General features: G+C 40.7%; 1 long non-coding RNA gene across 1 annotated transcript; it reads right to left on the bottom strand.

The window, feature by feature from the left end:
• Positions 1-930: 930 nt before the first annotated feature.
• On the bottom strand, positions 931-2,358 carry LOC134816500 (uncharacterized). Its single transcript, XR_010160413.1, has 2 exons — positions 1,704-2,358; positions 931-1,432 (listed from the first exon to the last, which is right to left on the bottom strand). It is a non-coding gene; the product is annotated as an uncharacterized LOC134816500 (long non-coding RNA).
• Positions 2,359-7,562: the final 5,204 nt, after the last annotated feature.

Consider the following 7,562-nt stretch of genomic DNA (forward strand, 5'->3'; position numbering starts at 1 on the left):
GGACGCGCTCCGAGTTGGACTCGTCGACGGTCTTAATATTTGAAACAAATATTTTACAAGTATCACAATATATGGAACAAATATTTTACGAGTATCACCCGTTAATATAGTTTCTACGATACAGGGGGAGCCGCGCACTCGTGCGCGGCGGGTCATACAACGTATGACAAGGTTATAAACAGTTTATAACCAACCAGGACGCGCGCAGAGTTGGACTCGTCGGCGGTCTTAATAATTGAAATAAATATTTTACAAGTATCACCCGTTGATGGTTGAATAAAAACCGTTTTGTTTGGCTGCAAAAACATAAAACCAAAGTCATGAGTCATGTGATAATTTTATTGATCATTGTTAATTAAGGGGTCGTTCACATATTACGTAATCAGCCGAGGGGGGGTTTCAAATGCTTACGGCTGATTACGGGGGGGGGGGGGGTCAAACCTTGATTACGTGATATAGGGGGGGGGGGGGGGTAAAAATTGCCAAAATATTGATTACGTAATATCAATATGTGAACGACCCCTAAGGGAAAAAATTGCTCTAAAAGAGACAGATTTGATGCATTTAATTTAAAGTGAAATTTAAGTTGAAGGAACAATCGAAATAGTCCTTAATAAGTATTGTATCACGTGGTGACCCCCACGGTCGCTTCACTGTAGAGTTTCTACGATACAGGGGGAGCCGCGCACTCGTGCGCGGCGGGTCTTGACATACGTTGCATGCCACTTTTCGCGCGCGTATCCGATACGTAACATGTATCAAGGCGGGTCATACAACGTATGACAAAATAAGTACTAGTATTTATTCGGGTTTATTCGTTACCTATGCATATGGTTTCAATGCACGATAATTTTGATGACAGCTCTTCGAGTTGCGTCTAAGTTCAAGGTTAAGGTATATGCTAAACTTTGCTACAAAGTGAAAACTACATTTAAAAATCTAACGAATCATCCCTAAAACCAAGACTACTACATCATAACTGTTCCATCTCCAAACTTTTGGTGTATCCAATCAATACTAATTTTAAATGAAATGAATTATTTAAGAATAATTTACGCTCTACTAAACATTTTTAGTTTTACAACATCATTTAAATCGTCCGAGTACGAATTTAAATACCAATTGCCTCCACACTGGAAGTGTTTAATAAATCATTATATAATTATATAGCATGCAGGGCAAGGCCAGGCTTCTCAAGCTTCTTTCTTGATAGTCTTAATAAAGCAAATATGATTAATGATTATTTAATAATGCGTGCGTATGTCCTTGTCTTATGCGTATCATGCTTAAGGTCCCTAACATTATTACACTCAATAGAAACTCTAAAAGAATGCAGCCATCAGAAGAGTAGTTACAATCACTGAACTGCGAGAGAGCAAGGTAGTTCCACTGTAAGAACCATTGTTGTCACCATGAATGTCGTCATTATTTTCTGAAAACAAATCTTTAAGCATTTCTGTTTGTACAATTATATGACTTATAGTGAAAAGGTTACCCTTGTCTGTTATTTATTTATTTTAGGCTAAAGTTTGCTGTTAGGCACACCGTGGCCCTCGGGTGCTAGTATTTATTTAGAAGAGATTAAATCAAGTTCATTATGTCAAATTTAGAGCGAAATTCTTTAAGTTTAACAATGAAATTAAATTTCTTATTTTATGAAATATGACACATTTGGTGAATACTCAACAAGTACCCATTCTTACCTGGTTCTGCGTCAATAGGAATTGGGATAAATCTGTATCCATCAAATTTTTCATTAGTATTCCAACCATAGAAGGATACACTTGTTAATTCTGCATCCCAATATGGTTCCCATTGTTCTTTCCCGTTTGGAAACTTAGTCGGATTTTCACAATCGAATTCCTCACCAGGATACCCATCTCTCAAAAAATCTTCTCCATTATAAAGAACGTTCAGCTTTCCATTGTCCTTCCACACTGTCCAGATCACCTCTTCCTCAGAAAAGACAAAATTCTCTGGCATTGGAAGCCTTCTGTCTGACCCGATGCACGGCGCTACAGCCCAATCTGGAGGTAATGGATTTCCGGACAGGGGGCCATCTTGATATGTATTGCCCGGATTTGAAAAACCAAATCCAACCTTCGCTTCGTCATCGTTTCCGTTGAGATCTATGAGGTACCAATAATACGGATTAGCGGCGATACCCCATTTTACTTTTAATTCCACTGCTTGTGTAGCCTCATCGAATGGTATTTTAGTTTTGGTTGGTACTTCGTTGATCCACGGAATTTCCTCATCGGCTGTTGTTGTACCCAGTATTGCAGCTACCACTAGTGCAGTTAGCAAGACCAGCATCTTTGTTTCTACTTTGCTTCGTTGGAATACTCCTACTAAAGTCAGGTAAAGTTAATAACAAATTCACAATAAATAACTGCGTTTTTACGAAACTCTGAGAACGAGCGCAGAGCGTGCTAAATCACTTTACAGTCGATCTTCGAGATTTTTCTAAAAGGGCCCCCGACAGTTGAAATTAACTTGAATCGCTGTATTTTTGGACGCTGATTCCGAATCACCCCATGACATAGGGTTAAAATGCTCCCCTGCCCTGGTGAGCTAGATATTGACGAAAAACTGTCTCGAACACGTTATATGAGTATGAGTCATGACCATATAAGGAATATGATATAGTTTCTCGTTAGGGTCAGGGTTTCAGCATATGCTTTTGTTAGATATTGGGTTAGGGTAAGGGTTGGGATCACTATCAGGTTAGATTAAGAGAATAAGAGGGCTAGGATTTCGAATAGTCATTCAGGGCCACCAAGAGAACGTGTTTAAAAAGTCACGTGACAGTCAAACTATAATCTATAAACTGTCTTATCAGCCCTATAATTCACCCGGCCCTAATATTTGGCAAAATTCGGCTCCTGTGACCATATATTTAATATGATATACTGTAAGGGCTAGACAGACTTCTTGGCCAGCTAAATTAGGAGAGCAAAATGATTCGACACGTAACGAACTGTTAGAAATCAGAAATAAATGCGCTGTGAGACCAAGTTCGTGATATTTTATATCTTCTACTCTGTATCTTCGCCACGTAATCGTTCACAAATTCCAAGCAAATTTAATCATCACGACTCGGACTAATCTTACTGGGCGGCGCTCAGCGGCCTGTCATTCCGCCCAATCTCTCTGAACATGATAGCCTGGGGTCCTATCCCCAGGTAAGGGCTAATCTAATTCCCAATCACGCAGGTTAGGTACACTTACTGGCATTTTTGGGAATGTTATTGTTAGATCGGAATGTTTTCCATAGGTAAAATCCAATATCGAGTATAGTTGAGACACAGTTAATAAACTGCGGAGTGACTAAAATGCTATACAGCAAAACAGAAGGCTCCAACCAAACACTCCACCTACTGATCCTAACAACTCTCTATCTCTCTCTCTCTCTCTCTGTCTCTCTTGAGCCCTCCTTCCCTCACTCCTCGTGGTGCACAAAACCATTCCAACCTATGTATGCCCCCCCCCCCCCCCCCCCTACGGGTTCCACAAGCCCAACGGCAGATAGTTAGACGAAGCCTTGATTGCCAGATCACATATCAAGGACTGCATCAGTAGCAGAGAAATACGGATATACCTCCTCCCTTACAGTCAGCAAACTGACAACAACCTGACTGTGTCTTTAAGGCATTACCACGCCACCTTCGCTATTGCATCCGCTCGCCCGTATTCTAATTCACTGACTCATGGCCATGCCACACCTGGGTTTAGTATGAAGATGTACGTATCGGTATATTTCTAGAATGCCGGACACCAGGCTACCAAAGTATCTATTTGATTGGACACCTGCTCACGGCCGAAGATCACGTGGGCGGCCAAGAAAGAATTGGCGAACCTGTGTCCTAGAAGACGCAGTAACATTCACAGGAGATCCAGACATTGTATTTGATAAGGTCCGAGAGTTGGCAGGAAACCGAAAGCACTGGAGAGAGATGATACGACATAAGCGGCAATTCCTTGGTGCAGGCCACTCGAATGATTGAGGAGGCCTTATCAAGTATCAAGTAAGTATATTCACCCAAGATGCGGAGTTGAGATACAGCAGCAAACTCACAGGAGCATGGATCAGAATCATCAGTTACAAACCTGACACCGTTTCGGGGCTTTAATCACAATATGGTTTTCTGTCAGGCGCCCCAGCAGTCCACCCTTCGACTACCATCTGATCCGAGGGACACTTATTAAAAAAGAACCAAAAATGTTCACAATTTTTTGGGCGGTCATGAGCGTGAATAATTATGTCCGTAAAAAATTTGAGCCGTGAAAAACTTGTCAGTGACAATTATGTCCGATAAGGTAGTAAGATAATGAGCTATCTCGAGTTGTGTTTTTAAAATACAGCTAATTACACTGCATTCTGATTGCTGGTTGATAGCGATTCAGAGGAAGCTTCGCGGTTGGTTATCTCTCAACGGATTCTGGGTATTAGGTCAGCAGCAGGTATGATGTTACCATCCCTCGAGCTATATATTTCGTTTTATTTTACGCATTTCCTTCTTCCTGGAATTTGGATATTTTTACTTTATTCCTAGATCGAGTTTGTAGATGCTTCATTGCATTAGTTTTTATGTTCTCTGCATCCTGCACAGTCATTAAAATCTGTATGGGCTGTCTAACAAATATCTTGCTCCTAATTGCAGCGTTGAACGCAGAGTGAGCCTCCTCAGTCGTTGATCTTGATCATAACCTGATTAACTAGATCACATAATTAACTGAAGGTTGGTACTGATTAGATCCTATCCCCAGGTAAGGGCTAATCTAATTCCCAATCACGCAGGTCAGGTACACTTACTGGCATTTTTGGGAATGGTAGATCGGAATGTTTTCCATGGGTAAAATCCAATATCGAGTATAGTTGAGACACAGTTAATAAACTGCGGAGTGACTAAAATGCTATACAGCAAAACAGAAGGCTCCAACCAAACACTCCACCTACTGATCCTAACAACTCTCTATCTCTCTCTCTCTCTGTCTCTCTTGAAACCTCCTTCCCTCACTCCTCGTGGTGCACAAAACCATTCCAACCTATGTATGCCCCCCCCCCCTACGGGTTCCACAAGCCCAACGGCAGATAGTTAGACGAAGCCTTGATTGCCAGATCACATATCAAGGACTGCATCAGTAGCAGCGAAATACGGATATACCTCCTCCCTTACAGTCAGCAAACTGACAACAACCTGACTGTGTCTTTTAGGCATTACCACGCCACCTTCGCTATTGCATCCGCTCGCCCGTATTCTAATTCACTGACTCATGGCCATGCCACACCTGGGTTTAGTATGAAGATGTACGTATCGGTATATTCACCCAAGATGCGGAGTTGAGATACAGCAGCAAACTCACAGGAGCATGGATCAGAATCATCAGTTACAAACCTGACACCGTTTCGGGGCTTTAATCACAATATGGTTTTCTGTCAGGCGCCCCAGCAGTCCACCCTTCGACTACCATCTGATCCGAGAGACACTTATTAAAAAAGAACCAAAAATGTTCACAATTTTTTGGGCGGTCATGAGCGTGAATAATTATGTCCGTAAAAAATTTGAGCCGTGAAAAACTTGTCAGTGACAATTATGTCCGATAAGGTAGTAAGATAATGAGCTATCTCGAGTTGTGTTTTTAAAATACAGCTAATTACACTGCATTCTGATTGCTGGTTGATAGCGATTCAGAGGAAGCTTCGAGGTTGATTATCTCTCAACGGATTCTGGGTATTAGGTTAGCAGCATGTATGATGTTACCATCCCTCGAGCTATATATTTCGTTTTATTTTACGCATTTCCTTCTTCCTGGAATTTGGATATTTTTACTTTATTCCTAGATCGAGTTTGTAGATGCTTCATTGCATTAGTTTCTATGTTTTCTGCATCCTGCACAGTCATTAAAATCTGTATGGGCTGTCTAACAAATATCTTGCTCCTAATCGCAGCGTTGAACGCAGAGTGAGCCTCCTCAGTCGTTGATCTTGATCATAACCTGATTATTAATCAGGTTATGATCAAGATCAACGACTGAGGAGGCTCACTCTGCGTTCAACGCTGCGATTAGGAGCAAGATATTTGTTAGACAGCCCATACAGATTTTAATGACTGTGCAGGATGCAGAAAACATAGAAACTAATGCAATGAAGCATCTACAAACTCGATCTAGGAATAAAGTGATTAACTAGATCACATAATTAACTGAAAGTTTCTTACTGATTAGATCCCAACTGACTCTAACTCTAAACAAGCGACCCAGAGGGAAGAGGAACATTTATATCGTTGGTGATCTTAAGTTTGGCTTCCTGGAACACTTTAAAACCTTAGACCTGTAACATAAGTCACTAAAAATGTGACAGAATTAATATTTTATGCCCCAACAATATAAATTTAATGCGAAAAACTGGTATCGGCTGCTATATTTCTTGTATTATTCAATTTGAACCATTATAAGAACTGTCGATGTAAACGAAAAATTATTAAACATTTACAACAAATTATGTGACGAAATTTATAACATTGCTTGCCCTATTTTGAAGTTCACCATTATACCTCTATTAGATTTCAATATTCTTTCAGAAATAATTTTACTTACTTTGAGTACTTTGATAAGAAGATTCCACAGCTGTGCCGCTTTCACTCCAAATGAGTTTTCAGAGTGAGTTGCCACACAGCGCTGTGATTTTTTATTCAGTGTCGGTACGCAGTGGCTTTTATTTCATGTCGGGGGTTGTTTTTGAACAGCATGCCAATATCATTTGGGGCCAGGCCATTGAAAATTTTTCCATGTGTGCATCAAGATGTACCTTTCTCGACGTCTCTGAAATGATATGATATTGAGTTCTGAGAGACATTGCCAGTAGTCTAAACCACTGCATCCGTTAACGGTTAATGCGTCGGGTATATTGTCGTTGAACGTTTTATATATCCTCTATTATATGTCCATGCAGTCTTGGCTATAGGAAAACAGAGCAAATGGAATTTTAGAACGTTGCTTTTCATAAAGCAGAGGTATCGGGACAATTATAGGAACTATTATTATCATTATACTAGTATATCTTCAGGTCTGTCTTCTATAACCACGATGAAAAGAAAAGCTGGGCGAAAACATCCGAGACTGCAGAACTGGAACACTCTTTATTTGAAGACAGTGGCTGCTGAGTGCTGAGCTGCATCAAATCTATCAGCATCATTGCAACTTCGATCAGGAACAGAAACAATTTCATCTCCGACAACTAGCTCATGTTTTCCCTAGACTTACTAAGTAACTGCATTAGTATTAAGTTAAATTAAAGGCCCTACTTCGAGATAGTCTACCAATTAAAACTAAAATGCAAGAGTGCGCAATTTATCACTAAATACCTTCCTCTTTTAATTCTAATCAACACACGGTTTCGTCCTTGGTATGGGGGTCGTTCACATATTACGAAATCAGCCGAGGGGGGAGGGGTTAACGGGTGATACTCGTATAATATCTGTTCCAGGACCGTCGACGAGTCCAACTCGGCGCGCGTCCTGGTACATGGTAGGTTGTAAACCTACAAGGGGGGGGGGGGG

Source organism: Bolinopsis microptera, chromosome 1 (assembly GCF_026151205.1).
Source record: "Bolinopsis microptera isolate Bmic1 chromosome 1, MBARI_Bmic_1.0, whole genome shotgun sequence".
Classification (NCBI taxonomy): Eukaryota; Metazoa; Ctenophora; class Tentaculata; order Lobata; family Bolinopsidae; genus Bolinopsis; species Bolinopsis microptera.